We start from the raw sequence: 22,843 nt of genomic DNA, 5'->3' as shown, positions 1-22,843 counted from the left end.
CTGATAACCCACAAGTATAGGGGATCGCAATAGTTTTCAAGGGTAGAGTATTCAACCCAAATTTATTGATTTGATACAAGGGGAGCCAAAGAATATTCTCAAGTATTAGCAGCTGAGTTGTCAATTCAACCACACTTGAAAGACTTAATATCTGCAGCAAAGTATTTAGTAGCAAGTAGTATGGAAGTAACAGTAACGGTGGCAAAAGTAACAGTAGCAGTTTTGTAGCAATTGTAACAGTGGCAATAGCAAAGTAACATAAGAAAGATCAATATGTGAAGAGCTCGTAGGCAATGGATTAGTGATGGATAATTATGTCGGATGGCATTCATCATGCAACAGTTATGACCTAGGGTGACACAGAACTAGCTCCAACTCATCAATATAATGTATGCATGTATTCTGAATATAGTCATACGTTTGGAAAAGAACTTGCATGACATCTTTTGTCCTACCCTCCCATGGCAGCGGGGTCTAATGGAAACTAAGGGATATTAAGGCCTCCTTTTAATAGAGAATCGGACCAAAGCATTAGCACTTAGTGAATACATGAACTCCTCAAACTACGGAAATCACTGGAAAAATCCCAGTTATTGTCACCTTGGGGTATGCAGATCATAACTCGTAATAGGTGTCTACAACTTGCAAGCTAGGATCAAGAACACAAATATATTCAGGAAAACATAATAGGTTCAGATTTGAAATCATGGCACTCGGGCCCTAGTGACAAGCATAAGCATAGCAAAGTCATAGCAACATCAATCTCAAAACATAGTGGACACTAGGGATCAAACCCTAACAAAACTAACTTGATTACATGATAAATCTCATCCAACCCATCACCGTCCAACAAGCCTATGATGGAATTACTCATGCACGACGGTGAGCATCATGAAATTGGTGATGGAGGAAGGTTGGTGGTGATGATGGCGATGAATCCCCCTCTCCGGAGCCCCAAACGGACTCCAGATCTGCCTTCCCAATGAAGAACAGGAGGTGGCGGCGGCCCCGTATCGTAAAACGTGATGAATCCTTCTCTCTGATTTTTTTCTCCGTGGTTGTGAATATATAGAGTTGGACTTAGGATCAGAGGAGTTCCAGGGGACCCACAAGCCAGGGGGCGCGCCCAGGGGGTAGGGCGTGCCCCCACCCTTGTGGTCTTCCGGTGGGTCCCCTCTGGTTGATTCTTTCGCAAGTAGTTTTTATTTATTCCAAAAATATTCTCCATAAATTTTAAAGTCATTCCGAGAACTTTTATTTCTGCAAAAAAATAACACCATGGCAATTTTACTGAAAACATTGTCAGTCTGGGTTAGTTCCATTCAAATCATGCAAATTAGAGTCCAAAACAAGGGCAAAAGAGTTTGGAAATGTAGATACAACCGAGATGTATCAAGGCCCTTCGTAGAGGGAAGCAGAGGTTGTCATGCACTTTTATTTTTGGATGCACAAGCTCTTAGTGAGAACATCATGTTATATTCCGCCTTACGATAGCAACCTTTATTATGCAGTCCGTCGCTTTTATTACTTTGCCATCACAAGTTCGTACAACGCTTATTTTCCCTTACACTAAAATATCATACATATTTAGAAGAGATTTTTATTGGCTTATGCACCTATCACAACTTACTTGAAGGATCTTATTCAATCCATAGGTAGGTATAGTGGACTCTCATAACTTGAGATTGGGTTTAAGGGTTTTGGATGCACAAGTAGTATCTCTACTTAGTGCAGATTTTTGGCTAGCAAAGATATTGAGAAAGCACCACATGTTGGAGGATCTATGACAATATAACTTCTATGTGAATATGAACAAACATAAATGATTACGTTGTCTTCCTTGTCCAACGTCAACAATTTGGCATAAAATATTTAATGGGGGCTCCCAATCATAAAAGATGTCCAAGATAGTATATTTGCATGTGCATCTTCTCTTCCTTTATTAATTCTTTCATGAATTGCATCATTGACCAATGCTATGTTTGTCAACTTTCAATAAATTTCACCACGTATACTTTTCCTTATGTAATGTCATTACTTTCCATAAGATTAGCATATGATATTTTTCATTATTTTCTTTATTTTGATTGAAACAAGAAGGTAAAGAAGCAAAAACTCAAACTAATCTTTATTATATAACTCTCACTCGATTACATAGATAGATAGATCATGAAACTAGCACTCGAAAGTAGATCATACTAAACTTTTATTCTACTAAATCACAAAACAACTAAAGTTCGAACTAAGATAGGTAAAGGTAATAAAAGTGATGGTGATACGATACCGAGGTACCTCCGCCAAGCTTGGCACAAGCCAAGAGGAGTGCCCATACCCGTGTGTTTAAGTCTCCTTCGTTGGCGATGGTGGTGATCATGAGGTAAGCGCTTCACACTTCAGCCTCAGGAGATGCTCCATTCTATGATTGATGTTTCAGAGGGCGATGGTTTTCTCTTCCAACAAAATAATTTCATGAGTCAGATATGCATTCTGAAGACAAACAGTTGCAAATGCCTTCAAGGCTTCGATTTTAGTGGGGGTGAGATGGTTATAGTAGGGTTAAAGGATATCTTCCTCCTTCTCAACCTCCCCCATGAGCATGACTTTCCCCCCTTCCCGAGCCTCATCCCCCGCATGTTCCTTGCCCTTGTCCTCCTTGGTGGCTTCTTTTGGTTCTTCTCTCCTTAGTTTCACCTGTCGGGGTTTTGGGAGCAGGGGTACCCAGACTTGCCTGCCTGCGGCCCATGGCGTGGCTCCAATGACAGCCGGGTATGGCCCAGCTTTGGCATCAACAACTCAAGACCCTTGCGAGGCGGACGAGACCAAGACCTCCACATGGGGAGGCCTCCCCAGGCTGGCTCCTGAGGAGCGGAGATATCTATGCAAGGTTCTCCTCGCGAGGTTTAGATGACATGAGCAATGACGACCAAGGCCAGGCGGGCGCCAGCCGGCGCAATGTACTAGTTTCCTCTTTGGTTCTAAGGAGGCAAGCGAAGGCGCAGAGTCCCAAGGAATCAAGCAAAGGTTTCCATTCCGGTGCAACAAGACCAAGACCACCAGGACACTAGGACGGAGGTCATCACCGAGCCCACCGCGACGTCACCACCAGAGGCTTTTGCAGGCGAAGACCACTTTTGTTAGTATAGCATGTACTAGTTGTCTCCCTTCAAATTTGGCCGTTGAGGGAGCCCTTCTTGCCTATATTTGGGAAGAGGACCAAGGCCCTTATAAATAGGACCTAGCCACCACCATAGAGAGGAGGTTATTCAGATCATCCTTACGGGTGACGGATCATTCAGGTCATCCTCACACCCACCAGCTCATCGAGCACAAGAACACCTCTCCTCTTGAGGTCATTCTCGACTGTACTAGTTCATCCTCAGCCCCTCGAGGACAATCCACCACAAAGCAGGAGTAGGGTTTTACACCGCAAGGTGGCCCGAACCTGGGTAAACTACTGTATCTCTTGTCCATTCGGTTTGTCGAGCTAGGCCGTGAGATTAGCAAGCAGGCAGACTGGGGAGGACGAGTTCTTCGCATGCACCCTAGAGTTTGGACCTCTCAAGGGTCTGCAGAAACTGAAATCCGACATTTGGCACGCCAGGTAGGGGTCCACCAGAGATCCACCACCTTGTCCGATGCGCACTGCTGTTCATCTCACATGGCGGACGGTTCTCCATCGACTGGATCAACATGCGCTCTCGGAGAGGCCGAGGGCCTCCGAGCCTTCACCCCCTCCCCACGGCAGGTGCAGTGGCTGCCCAAGTTCAGGCCGGACATGTCGCCCTGATACGGTGGCGCGGCGGACTCGGCAGGCTTTCTCCAAGCGTATGAGGAGGATGTTTGGGCGGCCGGCCGCGATGACAAGGTCATGGTGAACTGGCTCCCTATGGCCCTGGCGGGCGCATCGCGTGCCTGGCTTCTCAACTTGCCAGGGTCTTCTGTGGTGTCTTGGGAGGAGCTGTGCGGCCTCTTCATCACGCACTTCACGGCACCCGCACCTCACGTCGTCACAGCCTCCTCGGTGGCTCGCAGGTGCCGCCCTCGGACCACCCTGTCAAGCAGTTCTTCCGCCCGGTGGGTGCCACCCACGTGCATTAGGGAGCTCCTCCAGGGTGGGCGGCGCCCAAGGCCGACCTCACCTTCGACTCGAGAGATCACCCCGCGACCACCGCGGGCGCCAACGCGCTCCTGATGCTCTGCACCTCTACCATCTGCAACGTGGCAGTCACCAAGACCCTCATCGATGGCAAAGCTAGCCTCAATGTGCTCTCTGTGGAAGCTTTTGGCTTGCTTCACGTGCCACGTTGGCCGGCTCCGCCCCACCAATCCTTTCTCTGGTGTTGTGGACGGCTCCACCTGTCCCTTGGGGCAGATCCGCCTCCCCGTCACCTTCGGCACCCGCAACAACTACCGCACCGAGCTCATCGACTTCAACATCGCCTGCATTGGCCTCCCTTATGATGACCCACAATTATAGGGGATCAATTGTAGCTCTTTTCGATAAGAGTGTCGAACCCAACGAGGAGCAGAAGGAAATGACAAGTGGTTTTCAGCAAGGTAATGTCTGCAAATGCTGAAATTGTAAGTAGCAAAATAGTTTGATAGCAAGATAATTTGTAACGAGCAAGTAACGATAGTAGTAACAAAAGTGCAGCAAGGTATCCCAATCCTTTTGAGGCAAAGGCATGCCAAAACGGTCTCTTATGATAAGCAAAGCGTTCTTGACGGTACACGGGATTTCATCTAGTCACTTTCATCATGTTGGCTTAATTCGTGTTCAGTACTTTGATAATTTGATATGTGGATGGACCGGCGCTTAGGTGTTGTTCTTACTTGAACAAACCTCCTACTTATGATCAACCCTCCCACAAGCATCCACAACTACGAGAAAAGTATTAAGAATAAATTCTAACCATAGCATTAAACTTTTGGATCCAATCGGTCCCTTACGGAATAGCGCATAAACTGGGGTTTAAGCTTCTGTCACTCTCGCAACCCATCATCTAATTGTTACTCCACAATGCATTCCCTTAGGCCCAAATATGGTGAAGTGTCATGTAGTCGATGTTCACATGACACCACTAAGGGAATCACCACATACATACTATCAAAATATCGAACACATATCAAGTTCACATGATTACTTGCAACATGATTTCTCCTGTGACCTCAAGAACAAAAGTAACTACTCACAAATGATAATCATGCTCAAGATCAGAGGGGTATTAAATAGCATATTGGATCTGAACATATAATCTTCCACCAAATAAACCATATAGTAATCAACTACAAGATGTAATCAACACTACTAGTCACCCACAAGCACCAATCCATAGTTCCGGTAACAAGATTGAACACACGAGATCAAATAGGGTTTGATATGAGATGGTATTGTTGAATATGTTGATGGAGATTGCCCTCCCCAAGATGGGAGCGTTGTTGGTGATGATGACGATGATTTCCCCCTCCAGGACGGAAGTTCCCCTGGCGGAATCGCTCCATCGGAGGGCAAAAGTGCTCATGCCCAAGTTCCACCTTGAGATGGTGGCGCTCCGTCCTGAAAGTCCTCTCCTTATTTTTTCTAGGTCAAAATGACTTATATACCAGAAGATGGGCACCGGAGGTGGGCCTGGGTGAGCACAATCCACCAGGGCGCGCCTGGGCTCTCTAGCGCGCCCAGGTGCGTTGTGCCCACCTGGTGGGCCCCCTCTGGTAGTTATTTGCTCCAATATTCTTCATATATTTGATAAAAAAGCTTTGTGAAGTTTCAGCTTGTTTGGAGTTGTGCAGAATAGGTGGCCTGACGTAGCTTTTCCAGGTGCAGATTTCCAGCTACCGGAATCCTCCCTCTTTGTGTGTACCTTGCATATTATGAGATAAAACGCATTAGAATTATTCCAAAAAGCATTATTATGGATAAAAACATCATAAATAATAGTAAGAAAATATGATTCAAAATGGACATATCAACTCCCCCAAGCTTAGACCTCGATTGTCCTCAAGCAAAACCCGAAATCGAAAAACATGTCCACGTGCTTAGAGAGAGAGAGAGAGGTGTCGATAAAAAACAAAATACAGACATAGAAGCATCATGTTCATTATTATTATAGCAACAAACTTAAACATAAAACTTTTATCAAAGAACTTTTATCATTAACTTCTCATGAATAAGTGACAATTCATCACACTATTGAAGTATATAGCAAAAACTATATGAAAAACCAACAAACTATGTTCTCAGTCAACTTTGCAACTACAATTCATCATCTTTTCAGGAAGGGTCACGTATCGGAGCCTTTAGGAAAGACCACATACTCAACCATCATATAGTCTTGTATAATTTCTAACACTCACCGCGTACACATGAGCAAAATGTTTCAACCGTACACATAGAAAGATAGGGGCTTTTAGTTTCGCCTCCCAACGTATTCACCTCAAGAGTGATGTCAAAAATTATAACTCATGCTATCTATATTCAACTGGACATATGTGCCTAGATCTTTCCTCACCACATGATGCTTGCCAAAAGGAGAAAAATAAAAAGGAATAGAAGGAAAACTTTGACTCTTTGCATAAAAGTAAATACATAAAAGGAAAAGATAGGCCCTTCGCAGAGGGAAGCAGAGGTTTCCATGCGCTTATTTGTTTGTATGATCAACCCCTTAGTGCAAAAGAACGTCACGTTGCATTGCCCCTTGTGATAGCGACCTTTATTCTGCATTCTGTCGCTTTTATTCTTCACCATCACAAGTTCGTGCAACACACAATTTTCTCTTACACTAAATGATCTCACACTTTTAGAAGCAATTTTTATTGCCTTTTTGCACCGATAACAACTTACTCGAGAGATCTTTCTTAATCCCTAGGTAGGTATGGTGGGCACTTGAAAATAAGATTTGGGTTTAAGAGTTTTTGGATGCACGAGCAGTATCTCTACTTAGTGCGGAATTTTTGGCTAGCAAAGATAGGGGCAAGCACCACATGTTAAAGGATCCATGACAATATGACTTCTACGTGAATATAAACAAACATAAACCATTAAGTTGTCTTCCTTGTCCAACATCAACAATTTTGGCATATAATATTTTGATGAGGGCTCACAATAACAAAAGATTTCTAGGATAGTATATTTATGTGTGAATCTTCTCTTACCATATTAATTCTTTCATGAGTTGCATCATTGACTAATGCTATGTTTGTCAATCTCTAATAAAATTTCCTACTTATACTTTTCCTTATGTGGTGTCATCACCTACCATAAGATTAGTATATGGTCTTTTTGATTTATTTATTTCCTTTCTTTCATTTATTTCCTTTCTCTTTTACTTTTATTTGCAACATGAAAGTAAAGAAAGTAAAAAACTCAAACTAAACTTTATCATATATCTCACACACGATTACAAGGATATATCACTAAGCAAACACTCGAAAAGAAAGGATCAAACTAAACTTTTATTCATCTAAAGCAAAAGATTGAACTAAAGTAAGTAAAGGTAAAAAGATAGTGGGATGATACGATACCGGGGCACCTCCCCCAAGCTTGGCGGAAGCCAAGGGGAGTGCCCATACCAGATACTCAATTCTCCTTTGGTGATGAAGAAGATGGTGATGGTGATGAAGCGATCCTATCCTTATGGATCAAGAGATTCTCCAATCAACGGATGACGCTCCGGAGGTGGATGATATGCTCTTGATGCAGATTATTTTCACGAGTGAGATACTTATTTTATATGTGAACTATTTCAATGACGCGAAAGTCTTCAATCCCAGCAGGAGTAAGGTGAACAAGGTAGGGTTTAAGGATATCTCCCTCTTCCTCCTTGGCTGGCAGTGCTTATTCGAAGACTGAAGGCTGATCCACAGTAACCTCCTTGCTCTCATATCCTCTGATGGCTTCTATGGGCTCTTCTCTCTTCAGCTCGATCTTCATCAACCAAGCATCCTCTTCCACATTGTTGGAGGAAGATGAAGACATGATGCCTGACTCAATAGATCTGAATGAAAACAACAAGAAACGAGAGCAGGGGATTTCTCCACGATACGGTGGTCAACAGGTTCGGGATGTATATATAGATATTTTTATCTTGGGGGACAAGCAAATGTAAGAAAAACGGAGTCCGAAAGGTCTCCCAGGTGGGCACAACCCACCTGGGCACGCCAGGCAAGCCGAGCACGCCCAGTTGTCTTGTTTCCACCAGGGTACGCTTCCCGGTAGTTTCTTCTTTTCCTATTTTTCTAAATATTCCAAAACAGACCAAAAATTATTTTTTGCGGATTTTTCGGAGTCCGTTTACTTACCGTATCACGTACCTCCTTATTTTCACGATTCTGGAGTGTTCCGGAAGGACTCTTTTATGTGTTCTTCCCGTGTCATAGTTTGGATAATATTACTTTCAACATTAATGGGTGTACCTGAGATAATGTTTTATTTGTTGCCCATTGACAACCTTTGGGTTAGTACCTTCGGCATTATTTATTTTGATGGCTCCAAATCGATAAACCTCCTCAATAACATAGGGGCCTTTCCATTTTGAGAGGAGTTTTCCTACAAAGAATCTGAAACGAGAGCTATACAAAAGAACATATTCTCTGACTTTAAACTCACGTTTTTGGATTCTTTTGTCATGCCATCTTTTAACTTTTTCTTTGAATAACTTGGAATTTTCATAAGCTTGGGTTTTCCATTCATCTAATGAGCTAATATCAAATTACCTCTTTTCTCCGACAAGTTTGAAAACATAGTTGAGTTCTTTGATTTCCCAATATGCTTTATGTTCAAACTCAACAGGCAAATGACAAGCTTTTCCATAAACCATTTTATAAGGAGACATACCCATAGGATTTTTATATGCTTTTCTATAAGCCCAAAGTGCATCATCTAATTTCTTAGACCAATTCTTCCTCGACCTATTGACAGTGTTTTGCAAAATTAATTTTATTTCTCTATTGCTAAGTTCAACTTGACCACTAGACTGAGGATGATAAGGTGATGCAATTCTATGGTTAACATCATACTTGGCAAGCATTTTACGGAAAGCACCATGAATAAAGTGTGAACCACCATCAGTCATTAAATATCTAGGGACTCCAAACCTTGGGAAAATAACTTCCTTATGAATTTTAATAGAGGTGTTGTGATCAGCACTACTGGTTGGAATAGCTTCTACCCATTTAGTAACATAATCAACAACAACCAAAATATGTGTATAACCTTTAGAGGAAGGAAAAGGTCCCATGTAATCAAATCCCCAAACATCAAATGGTTCAACATCAAGTGAATAATTCATAGGCATTTCTTGACGCTTACCGATATTACCTATTCTTTGACATTCATCACAAGATAAGACGAACTTACGAGCATCCTTGAAGAGAGTAGGCCAATAAAATCTAGATTGCAATACCTTGTGAGTAGTTCTATCTCCAGCATGATGCCCTCCATAAGCTTCAGAGTGACATTTCCGTAGGATTTGTCCCTGTTCATGCTCAGGTACACAACGTCTAATAATACCATCTACTCCTTTATAAAGATGTGGGTCATCCCAAAAGTAATGTCTTAAATCATAGACGATTTTTTTTCTTTTGTTGATATGTAAAGCTAGGTGGTAAATATTTAGCAACAATGTAATTAGCATAATCATCATACCAAGGAGTACTATGAGAAACATTTATTGCAACTAACTACTCATCAGGAAAACTATCATCAATAGGTAGTGGGTCATCAGACACATTTTCAAGCCTCGAAAAAATATCAGCTACGGGGTTCTCTGCTCCTTTTCTATCAATGATATGTAAATCAAATTCTTGTAACAAGAGAACCCATCGAATAAGTCTAGGTTTAGCATCTTTCTTTTCCATAAGATATTTAATAGCAGCATGATCGGTGTGAGAAATTACTTTTGAATCAACAATATAAGGTCTAAACTTATCACAAGCAAACACCATTGCTAAGAATTCTTTTTCAGTAGTAGCATAGTTTCATTGAGCATTGTCTAGAGTTTTACTAGCATAATGAATAACATTCAATTTCTTATCAACTCTTTGTCCTAGAACAACACCAACAACATAATCACTAGCATCACACATAATTTCAAAAGGCAAGTTTCAATCAAGTGGTCGAACGATAGGTGCAGAAATTAAGGCTTTCTTGAGTGTTTCAAAGGCTTCTAAACAATCATCATAAAAACAAAAGGAATATCCTTTTGCAAAAGATTTGTAAGAGGCCTAGAAATTTTAGAAAAGTCTTTGATAAATCTCCTATAGAAACCAGCATGACCTAAGAAACTACGAATACCTTTTATATCTTTAGGACATGGCATTTTCTCAATTGCATCGACCTTTTCTTTGTCCACTTCAATACCTCTTTCAGAAATTTTATGACCCAAGACAATGCCTTCATTAACCATAAAGTGGCACTTCTCCCAATTCAAGACAAGACTTGTTTGTTGACATCTCTGCAAAACTCGATCAAAATTGCTTAAACAATCATCAAAAGACTTCCCATAAACAGAGAAGTCATCCATGAAAACCTCAACAATCTTTTCACAAAAGTCAGAGAATATAGCAGTCATACATCTTTGAAGGTAGTAGGTGCATTACATAAACTGAAAGGCATACGTCGATAAGCATAGGTTCCAAAGGGACAAGTAAAAGTGGTCTTTTCTTGATCAGGTTGAGAAACATGTATTTGTGAAAAACCAGAGTATCCATCAAGGAAGCAAAAGTGTGTGTTCTTAGACAATCTTTCAACCATTTGATCAATAAAAGGCAGAGGGTAATGATCTTTCCTAGTTGCTTTGTTTAACTTTCTAAAATCAATTACCACTCAATAGAATGTAACAATTCTTTGTGGAATAAGTTCATTCTTATCATTAGGAACAACACTTATACCTCCTTTCTTAGGGACACAATGAACGGGACTTACCCGTCTACTATTAGCTATAGGATAGATTATACCCGCTTCCAGAAGTTTTAGGATTTCCATTCTTGCCACTTCCTTCATCTTCGGATTTAACCAACGTTGGTGATCAACAACGGGTTTAGCATCAGGTTCAATATTAATTTTGTGCTAACATAGAGTGGGACTAATGCCCTTTAAATCATCAAGAGTATATCCAATAGCATCTCGGTGCTTCCTTAGAACTTTCAATAATCTTTCTTCTTCATGTTCTGAAAGGTTAGCACTAATAATAACAGGATATATCTTGTTTTCATCAAGTGAAGCGCGGCCGCAGAGGCCGGGCAACCATGAAGCGCCTCCCCTCACCACAGGGGCTGCCTCGCCCTTGGCGGCTTCCACCGCAAGAAGAAGCACCACCACGGCCGCCCACGGCGACATCGGCCCTCGAAGGAGTGCGCCCGCGCCCCTGAGGAGCCACCGTGATACGTCTCCAACGTATCTATAATTTTTGATTGTTCTATGCTATTATATTGTCAACCTTGGATGTTTTATATGCATTTATATGCTATGTTATATGATTTTTGGGACTAACCTATTAACCTAGAGCCCAGTGCCAGTTTTTGTTTTTCCTTGTTTTTTAGTAGGTACAAAAGGAAAACCAAACAAAGTCTAATTGACCTGAAATTTCATGGTGATCATTTTTGGACCAGAAGAAGCCCAGAGTACCGGAGGTGGGCCAGAAGAGTCCTGAGGCCACCACGAGGGTGGGGGCGCGCCTACCCCCTGGGCGCACCCCCTACCTCATGGCCGCCTCGGGAACCCCCCTGACTTGTCCCTGACTCCAACACCTCTTATATAACCCCAAACTTCCAGAAAGAAACCCACATTGGGAGGTCCACCGCCGCAAGCCTTTGTAGCCACCGAAAACCAATCTAGACCCGTTCCGCCACCCTACTGAAGGGGGAATCACTCTCCGGTGGCCATCTTCATCATCCCGGCACTCTCCATGACGAGGAAGGAGTAGTTAACCCTTGGGACTGAGGGTATGTACCAGTAGCTATGTGTTTGATCTCTCTCTCTCTCTCTCGTGCTCTTGATTTCGCACGATCTTGATGTATCGTGAGCTTTGCTATTGTAGTTGGATCTTATGATGTTTCTCCCTCTCTACTCTCTTGTAATGGATTGAGTTTTCCCTTTGAAGGTATCTTATCGGATTGAGTCTTTAAGGATTTGAGAACACTTGATGTATCTCTTGCGTGTGCTTATCTGTGGTGGCAGTGGGATATTCACGTGATCCACTTGGTGATCAACTTGCGAGTTCCATAACCTTCTGAACTTATGCATAGGGGTTGGCACACATTTTCGTCTTGAATCTCTGGTAGAAACTTTGGGGCACTCTTTGAAGTTCTTTGTGTTGGTTGAATAGATGAATCTGAGATTGTGTGATGCATATCGTATAATCATACCCATGGATACTTCAGGTGACATTGGAGTATCTAGGTGACATTAGAGTTTTGGTTGATTTGTGTCTTAAGGTGTTATTCTAGTACGAACTCTAGGATAGATTGAATGGAAAGAATAGCTTCATGTTATTTTACTGCGGACTCTTGAATAGATCAATCACAAAGAATAACTTTGAGGTTGTTTCATACCCTACAATAATCTCTTCGTTTGTTCTTCGCTATTAGTGACTTTGGAGTGACTCTTTGTTGCATTTTGAGGGATTGTTATATGATCCAATTATGTTATTATTGTTGAGAGAACTTGCACTAGTGAAAGTATAAACCCTAGGCCTTGTTTCCTAGCATTGCAATACTGTTTTCGCTCACTTTTACCACTTGCTACCTTGCTATTTTTATATTTTCAGATTACAAAAACCTTTATCTACCATCCATATCGCACTTGTATCACCATCTCTTTGCCAAACTAGTGCAACTATACAATTTACCATTGTATTGGGCGTGTCGGGGACACAAGAGACTCTTTGTTATTTGTTTGCAGGGTTGTTTGAGACAGACCATCTTCATGCGATGCCTCCCATGGATTGATAAACCTTAGGTCATCCACTTGAGGGAAATTTGCTACTGTCCTACAAACCTCTGCACTTGGAGGCCCAACAACGTCTACACAAAGAAGGTTGTGTAGTAGACATCACACCACATGGGTCGCATCGTACTTGCGGCGGCGGCCTCGCTCTCTCTTAGGAGGCGGCGAGCCGAGTCCCTCCTTGGGGGCCTTCCCCTTCTCAGCGGTGGAGAACTTCTTCGCGGTGCCATGAGAGCTACCGCAAGAGCAAGGTAGAGAGGAAGAAGAAGGAGCGGGTGGCGAGAAGATGGAGATGAGCAAGGGGGGCTCCGCCTCTCTCCTCATTTATAGCCGGAGGGAGGCCAACCGTTGGCCTCCACGATTGCATGCAATGATGATCTTCTCTGCATGCAGCAGGGTCTCGTCAATTCAAACGGTTGCCGAGGAGGCATGGGGAAGTGGAGATTCCCACGCCCCATCAATCTCCACGTGTCGACCAAGGCCGCAGGTGGTTAGGGACCGCGGCACTCTGCACTTGCCCTTTGGCTTCGCCTCGAAGCCAAGTTTGAGTGCGCCTTGGGCCCGGGGGCTACTGTCGGCGTTCTGAGAACGGGGGTACTCAAACTTGCCTGCCTGCGGCCCATGGTGTGGCTCCAACGACGGCCTGGTACGACCCAGCTTCGACATCAACAACTCGAGACCCTCACGTGGGGCCAAGCCTCGCGAGGTGGACGAGACCAAGACCTCCACGTGGGGCGGCCTCCCCAGGCTGGCTCCTGAGGAGCGGAGATATCTATGCAAGGTTCTCCTCATGAGGTTCAGATGACATGAGCCATGACGACCAAGGCCATGCGAGTGCTAGCGGGCATAGTGTACCAGTTTCCTCTTTGGTGCTAAGGAGGCAAGCATAGGCGCGAAGTCCCAAGGAATCAAGCAAAGGTTTCCATTCCGGTGCAACAAGACCAAGACCGCCAGGACGCCAGGGCGGAGGTCATCACCGAGCCCACCACGGCGTCACCACCAAAGGCTTTTGCAGGAGAAGACCACTTTTGTCAGGATAGCATGTACTAGTTGTCTCCCTTCTAATTTGGCCATTGTGGGATCCCTTCCCACCTACATTTGGGAAGAGGAGCAAGGCCCCTAGAAATAGGACCTAGCCACTACCATAGAGAGGAGGTCAGTTGGATCATCCTTACGGGGGACGGATCATTCAGGTCACCCTCACACCCACCAGCTCATCAAGCACAAGAACACCTCTCCTCCTGAGGTCTTTCCCGACTGTACTATTTCATCCTCAGCCCCTCGAGGCCAATCCACCACAAAGCAGGAGTAGGGTCTTACACCGCAAGGTGGCCCGAACTTGGGTAAATGATGTGTCTCTTGTCCATTCGGTTCTTCAAGTTAGGCTATGAGATTAGTGAGCAGGCATATTGGGGAGGACGAGTTCTTCGCACGCATCCTAGAGTTCGAACCACTCAAGGGTCAGCGGAACCTGAAATCCGACACCATCTTCACCGGCCAAGCATCTTTTTCTATGTTGTTGGAGGAAGGAGAAGACATGATGTTTGGCTTGATATATCTGACAAAAAAACAGCTGAAGCAAAAACAGAGGATAGGTGGTCAAATCGTTCGGGGTATATATAAAGAATTTTTATCTTGGGAAGCAAGTATACGATAGGAAAACAAAGACGGGAAGGTGCCCGTGGGGCCCACTACCCACCAGGGTGCGCCATGTGGGGCAGGCGTGTCCTGGTGCCTAGTGGGCACCTGGGTTTCCTTCCCGGTTGTTTCTTATTTTTTATTTTTTCTAATATTCCAAAACTAACAGAAAATATTTTTTGTGGAATTTTTGGAGTCGGTTTACTTACCGTATCACGTACATCTTCCTTTTCAGGGTTCTAGAGTGTTCCGGAAGGTCCCTTTTATGTATTCCTCTGGTGTCATGGTTTGAATAATATTAGTTTCAACATTAATAGGTGTACCTGAAATATAATTCTTAATTCTTTGCCCATTGACCACCTTCAGAATTATTGATCTTTATTGCTCCAGAACGATAAACTTCTTCGATGATATATGGTCCTTCCCACTTGGAGAGAAGTTTTCCTGCAAAAAACTAAAACAGGAATTGTACAATAGAACATATCCACCAACTTTGAATTCCCGCTTTTGGATTCTTTTGTCAAGCCATATTTTGACTTTTTCTTTGAATAGTTTTGCATTTTCAATAGCTTGGGTTCTCCATTCATCTAGTGAGCTAATATCAAATAACCTCTTTTCACCGGCAAGTTTGAAATCATAATTGAGTTCCTTAATTGCCCAATATGCTTTATGTTCTAACTCAAGAGGCAAGTGACATGCTTTCCCAAAAACCATTTTGCATGGAGATATACCATCGGATTTTTATAAGCAATTTTGTAAGCCCATAGTGCATCATCAAGTTTCTTAGACCAATTTGTCCTAGGTCTATTAACAACCTTTTGTAATATCAACTTTATTTCTCTATTGCTAAGTTCAACTTGACCACTAGATTGAGGGTGATAAGGGGATGCAATTCTATGGTTGACATCATATTTAGCAAGCAATTTACGTAGAACACCATGGATAAAATGTGAGCCACCATCAGTCATTAAATATCTAGGGACACCAAACTTCAGGAAAATAACTTCTTTCAACATTTTAATGGAAGTGTTATGATCAGCACTACTAGTTGGAATAGCTTCTACCCACTTAGTGAAATAATCAACAGCAACCAAAATATGAGTATACCAATTAGAGGAAGGAAAAGGTCCCATATAATCAAAGCCCCAAACAACAAATGGTTCAATAACAAGTGAATAATTCATAGGCTTTTCCTGACTTTCACTAATATTAGCAATTCTTTGACATTCATCACAAGATGAGACAAACTTAGTAGCATCTTTGAAAAGAGTAGGCCAATAACAACCATATTGTAATACCTTGTGTGCAGTTCTATCTCCTGCATGCCTCCATATGCTTCAAAGTGATATTTCTAAAGGATTTATTCCTGTTCATGCTCAAGTATACAACATCTAATAATACCATCTACTCCCTCTTTATAAATATGTGGGTCATCCCAAAAGCAATGTCCTAAATCATAGAAGATTTTTTCTTTTGTTGATATGTGAAACTAGGTGGTATAAATTTAGCGACAATATAGTTAGCATCGTCTGCATACCAAGGAGTGTTATGAGAAGCACTTATGGCAGCTAGTTGTTCATTAGGGAAGTTTTCATCAATAGGCAGTGGGTCATCAAGATTTTTTTCTAACCTAGACAAGTTATCACCTATGGGGTTCTCAGCTCCTTTCCTATCAGTGATGTGCAACTCAAACTCTTGTAACAAAAGAACCCACCTAATGAGTCTAGGTTTAGCATCTTTCTTTTCCATAAAATATTTAATAGCAGCATGATTGGTGTGAACAATTACTTTAGAATGAACTATGCAAGATCTGAATTTATCACAAGCCAACACAATTGCTAGAAATTCTTTTTTAGTAGTAGCATAATTTGTTTGGGAACTGTCTAGAGTCTTACTAGCATAATGGATAGCATTTAATTTTTTATCAACTCTTTGCCCTAGAATAGCACCAACGGCATAATCACTAGCATCACACATAATTTCAAAGGGCAAGTTCCAATCAGGTGGTTGGACAATAGGTGCAGAAGTTAAGGCTTTCTTAAATGTTTCAAAGGCTTCTACACAATCATCATAAAAAAACAAACGGAACATCCTTTCGCAAGAGATTGGTAAGAGGCCTAGAAATTTTAGAGAAGTCCTTAATAAATCTCCTATAGAAACCAGCATGACCAAGAAAACTTCTTATACCTTTAATATCTTTAGGACACGACATTTACTCAATTGCATCAACTTTAGCTTTGTCCACCTCAAAACCTCGTTCAGAAATTTTGTGCCCCAAGACAATACCTTCATTCACCATAAAGTGGCACTTCTCCCAATTCAATACAAGATTAGTTTGTTCACATCTCTACAAAACTCGATAAAGGTTGCTTAAGCAAGCATCAAAAGAAGTTTTGTAAATGGAAAAATCATATATGAAAACATCAACAATCTTTTCACAAAAGTCAGAGTATATAGCAGTCATACATCTTTGAAAGGTAGCAGGTGCATTGCATAAAACAAAAGGCATACACTATAAGCATAAGTTCCAAAAGGGCAAGTAAAAGTGGTTTTATCTTGATCAGCTTGTGATATGGGTATTTGAGAGAAACCAGAATATCCATCAAGAAAGCAAAAGCATGTGTGCTTAGATAATCTTTCTAACATTTTATCAATAAAAGGTAAATGGTAATGGTCCTTTTTTCTAGTGGCTTTGTTTAATTTTCTAAAATCAAATACCATTCTATAACCAGTCACAATTCTTTGTGGGATAAGTTCATTTTTATCATTACGGACAACGGTAATACCTCCTTTCTTAGGAACACAATGAACATGACCTACCCATCTACTATTAGCTATAGGATAAATTATACCTGCTCCCATAAGCTTTAATATTTCAGTTCTTCATCTTAGGATTCAATCGTCGCTGATGATCAACAATTGGTTTAGCATTAGGTTCCATATTAATCTTGTGCTGACAGAGAGTGGGACTAATGCCCTTAATATCATCAATATATCAGCTCGATGCTTCCTCACAGTTTTTAATAATCTTTTCTCTTGATGCTATGTAAGATTAGCACTAATAATAACAAGATATATCTTCTTTTCATCTAGATAAGCATATTTTAAAGTATCAGGTAATTGTTTCATTTCAAACACAGGATCACCCCTAGGTGGAGGAGGACCTCCTAGAGTTTCAATATGCAAATTATGTTTTAGAATAGGTTGTTGTTCAAAGAACATCCTGTCTATTTCATTTCTTTCATGCAAGTGCATATCATTTTCATGGTCAAGCAAATATTGTCCTAGTGGATCAGTAGGAGGTACAACAATATAAGCAAGACCAATTATTTCATCCTTACTAGGCAATTCTTTATCATGGGGTTGCCTACAAAACTTAGAGAAATTAAACTCATGAGCACATCACCAAAATTAACACTGACTGTTTCTTTCTTGTAGTCTATCTTAGCATTAACAGTGTTCAAGAAAGGTCAACCAAATATAATGGGACAAATATCATCTTGTGCAGAATCAAGAACTAGAAAATCAGTAGGGTATTTTATTTTTCCACACGAGATTTCAACATCTCTAACAATCCCAAGTGTTGTGATAGTATCTCTATTAGCAAGTTTAATAGTAACATCAATATCTTTTATTTTAGCAGGTGCAATACCATTCATAATTTCTTGGTAAAGAGTAAAAGGAATATCACTAACACTAGCACTGTCGGTTCAATATCCGGCGTATCTCGTAGTAGGAGTCCTAAGCTAGGTGTCTTGGAGCGATGGTAACATGGACACGGATTTTACCCAGGTTTGGGCCCTCTTGATGGGGTTAAAACCCTACGTCCTGCTTTTGATTGAATTCATATGGGGATAGTACAGAGTACATGTGTCTACCACGAGATGGTAATGAATATGAGATTCTCTATTGACTACCCTGGCCTCGGTTTATACAACACACCGGAGGCCTAGGGTTTAGGAGAGTCCTTGTCTTGAGCACCAAGTCTTGTGGAGTCTTCCTTGTATGCGGTAGGGTTTGTCCGAACTGGCCCATGGGTATGCAGCCATGGGGTCCTCGGCCCAATCTAACTGATCGGGAGACGACATGGTGAGTACCCCCTAGTCCAGGACACCGTCAGTAGCCCCTGAACCGCTCTTCAAGTTGGGGACGCTCCTCGATTCTTTTGAACTGTTCTTCATCTTCGGTCATCGGTCTTGAAAAGTGGTTCAACAAATCTTCCCATCTCCGACCTTGAGGATCGCCAAAGTGCATCCGAAGAGTTCACACGTCGGGTATCAGAGGAGCCCCTTTAAGTTTCCGGCCTTTGTCAATGCCTTGTTATTTTTACGCCCACTTCGGGTTCGAAGTTGTCCCCGTGCGGCGGTGTCCTCTTACATCCGAGCTCCAACGCCAGACTGCATTTGAGGTATCTTTTACAGTCGAGCACCAACGCCGGACTGTATCCGAGCTCCAACACCGGACAGAATCCAAACCCCAACGCCGAAGAGTATCCAAGCTCCAACGCTGGACTATATCCGAGGTGTCATAGATCACCTTGGCTCAAAAAGGTCGAAGGAGTTTAGCCAAGCGTAATGCCAGTAATGCCTTCTACGGAGCCAACCATTGGCGTCCGAGCTTTATGCCGGACTGCTTCCGGGGTGTCTATTGTAGTCGAGGACCAACGCCAGACTGTATCTGAGGTAGTGCACCACCTCGACCATGGGCTGATTTTTATGAATTTAATTTCGAATCGTGCAATGTAATCTCTGCTGAGATGTATAGCCAGTAGCCCTCAATGTGCGTGTTGGCCTAATATCCGGGATGCACCTGAAGGAAAAAATCAAACCGCTGACCCTAGTAGCCCCTGAGACTCAGGTCGATTCACAAAATCAGCCTGAGGATCAATTTCCAGCTCGGCAGCATACTTAGGAATAGAAACGCGGTGTGCAAAGTCCTCGAGACTCAGGTTGGGTGCCGCCGACCAACCTAAGGATAATAATCTCCTCGAAAACTATATTGCACCTTAAATTTTCTGCATTGGATTGTCAATGTAGTAGCCCCCGAGACACTGGTCGGGTGGCAACACCGGATCAGGGGATCAATGTACCCCTTTAATATTTGTAAATAATAAGCACGAAGCCCAGTAGCCCCCGAGCCTTAATGTGGGCACGGGTGGCCGAATTAAGGATCGATATCCAAAGTAAAATCACAAATTATGTGTAATGATTCTATGTATCCAAATACTTTTCATCATTAATGCTCGGATTTGGATTGTACAAAACTTTGTTGACCGACCATCGACTTCCACCTCCTTGGCCAGTAGCTGAGGAGTGTTTGTCCTACTTTATAAAGCCTTTACAAGGGCAAAGATTTACGACAAACAAGGCAATCCGTCCATATAGTTTTATAAACAAAGGTATGCAGAGAGATATGTTGTATTACTGTTTAATGTGAGAAACATCTTCCAAAGAAAATAGTCCCGCTATCAGTTCCTTTCTTTGGGTTGTCATGCCAACCATGATCATGAAACCTCACCTCTGATTAATGTAGGAGAAAAATATTGAGGAGTTAGTTCGGGGAAAGTTCCCAAACTCTATATTTATTTTGACTCCATTGCGACCGTTTATCTATTGAAAGTGGCCCATCGTCGGCTTCTACCCCTTTGTAGATACTATGCAGGGTGTTTCCGCAATAACAAGACAACCCTTAGCCGACGTCTCGGTGCCCGAAGGCGGTTGTGTTAACAGAAACGAGGCAATCAGATATGCGGGCTTTATAGCTTTCACTTAGTCATAGGAGTTGTAAATTGGGGAACCTAGCTACGAGCCCCCGGTTAGTGTTCGACGACAGCTGAGGTCAAGCCGTAAACACTTCGGCCAATGTTATGAATGGCCCGTCATTTAGCATAGTCATCGGATCGCTGACCAGTTTACTTTTATTGTGACAGTCAGTTTTCGGCTTTCTCCACTGAGGTGCGTAACCATGCGAGCTGGAAGCACAATCGCAATGGTTCTCCCTTTGCACACCTAGCCGAACAAAGCGGAACGTAGGAGGCACGCACAGGAGCCAGGCAACCCAACTATTGACCAAAGACACAATTCGAAACCGATGCATATAAAGCAATATCCACGAATTTTTTTGCCGAATCTTTGAAGGTGTCCGGCATTGCACTGCGAGACTTATGATGGAAACACGCAAAATAGTTTAAAAGTGCCATAGGCTTGGAAAGTCAAAAAACTACAGTAAAAATTTGAAGTCCGAACTAGATCAAGTGTTCGATGCCAATCCGAAAATTGGTCTTAGAAAAAAAGGTGCTTCTGTCGTGCATTAATATGACACATCCGATCTCAAGACCTCAAGCGGGTCAGCTCATGGTTGTAACCTCCTATCCCGAATGCGGAGTACTGCTTGTTAGGCCAGTTTAGCAAACTAAACTCGAGCAGCTTTGAGAGAGAGACTAGGCTCCCTGGCTATTGACCACACACTCGCATCGAAAAAAGGAGTGATAGAAAAAGACTTTGCAACGACTAGGAAGAAATCATTTATGTTAAAATGGCTCATATAAATTTAAGAGCCCCCAAGTGACTTGGGTAAAAGAATTTTTATGTATAATGATCGTATGTACCGAAGTACTTGTATCATATTTGTGTTCACTCGAACTTTAAACGCGTCTTAACCGACCATCGGCTTCTCCCTCTTCGGTTAAGAACCGAAAAGTGTTATGTACTCCACCTGTCGAGAATATCAACGGTGTTTCCGATAACCAGGCAATCAGGCCATAAGGCTTAAACAGACAAAGCACGCTCAGGGAACTTATGCTATATTACTGACAAAGTGTAAGAAGCATCTTCGAAGGAAATAGTACCCCCACCAATACCTTTCTTCGTTGCTCATTGTTACTATGAGACTTGTGCAATAGATTTTTTGTACTCATGAGTTCCGTTGTGTGCCGACCATAATTGAAAACAATAAGAGCGCTAGCTTTCGGCTTCACCCAGTCTGAGGTCCGGCTCGGATGACCCGATCGTGACAATTGCAGAGGTGCTCCCTTTACTCCCTAACCGAACAATCAGGAACGTAGGGGTAAACACAAGAGCAAGGCAACCCAGCTTGCAAATCGCTTAAGTCAACATGGTGCATATTGTGGCGTAATACACGAACAAGGAACGAAGCGGTATGAGGGAGTCCTGGATTGGGGGGGTCTCCGGACAGTCGGACTATATCCTTTGGCCGGACTGTTGGACTATGAAGATACGAGATTGAAGACATCGTCCCGTGTCCGGATGGGACTCTACTTGGCGTGGAAGGCAAGCTGGGAAATACGGATATGTATATCTCCTCCTTTGTAACCGACCTTGTGTAACCCTATTCCCCTCCGGTGCCTATATAAACCGGAGGGTTTTAGTCCGTAGGACAACAGACAATCATACCATAGGCTAGCTTTTAGGGTTTAGCCTCTCTGATCTCGTGGTAGATCAACTCTTGTAATACTCATATCATCAAGAACAATCAAGCAGGACGTAGGGTATTACCTCCATCAAGAGGGCCCGAAAAACATCGTGTCCCCTGCCTCCTATTACCATCCGCCTTAGACGCACAGTTCGGGACCCCCTACCTAAGATCCACCGGTTTTGACACCGACATTGGTGCTTTCATTGAGATTTCCTCTGTGTCGTCATCATAAAGCTTGATGGCTCCTTCGATCATCGCTAGCGATGCGGTCCAGGGTGAGGCTTTCCTCCCCGGACAGATCTTCGTATTCGGTGGCTTCGCACTGCGGGCCAATTCGCTTGGCCATCTGGAGTAGATCGAAAGCTATGCCCCTGGCCATCAGGTCAGATTTGGAAAGTTGAACTACACGGCCGACATCCGCGGAGACTTGATCTTTGATGGATTCGAGCCCATGCCGGACGCGCCACACAGTCGCGGCGAGCAAGATGTAACTCTGCTATCGGACAGTGTTCGGGAGATTGCATCAGCAGCTACTCTGGCCTTTTACCCGGAGCAAATTGCGCCATCCGAAAGCGGAGGGATGGACCCCGCCATGGAGGCCGCACTCTCAGTGGTGATAGAACCAGATACTGACTTCACCCCTTATGAGAGCCGTGTCACCGAACCACTGGATTTATCCCCGGCCACGGACTCCGAGCCGCCTACATCCGTGCCTGTCGAATCCGACAGGGCACCCACAATGGAGTTCACCTCCGCGGATATCTTTCAGCACTCACCTTCCGGAGGTGTGCTAAATTCATTAAGGTCTCTCTTCCTGTTAGGAGAACC

This window comes from Triticum aestivum, chromosome 1A (assembly GCF_018294505.1).
Source record: "Triticum aestivum cultivar Chinese Spring chromosome 1A, IWGSC CS RefSeq v2.1, whole genome shotgun sequence".
NCBI lineage: Eukaryota > Viridiplantae > Streptophyta > Magnoliopsida > Poales > Poaceae > Triticum > Triticum aestivum.
The sequence above is the reverse complement of the archived record's forward strand: the minus strand, read 5'-3'. Positions refer to the sequence as shown.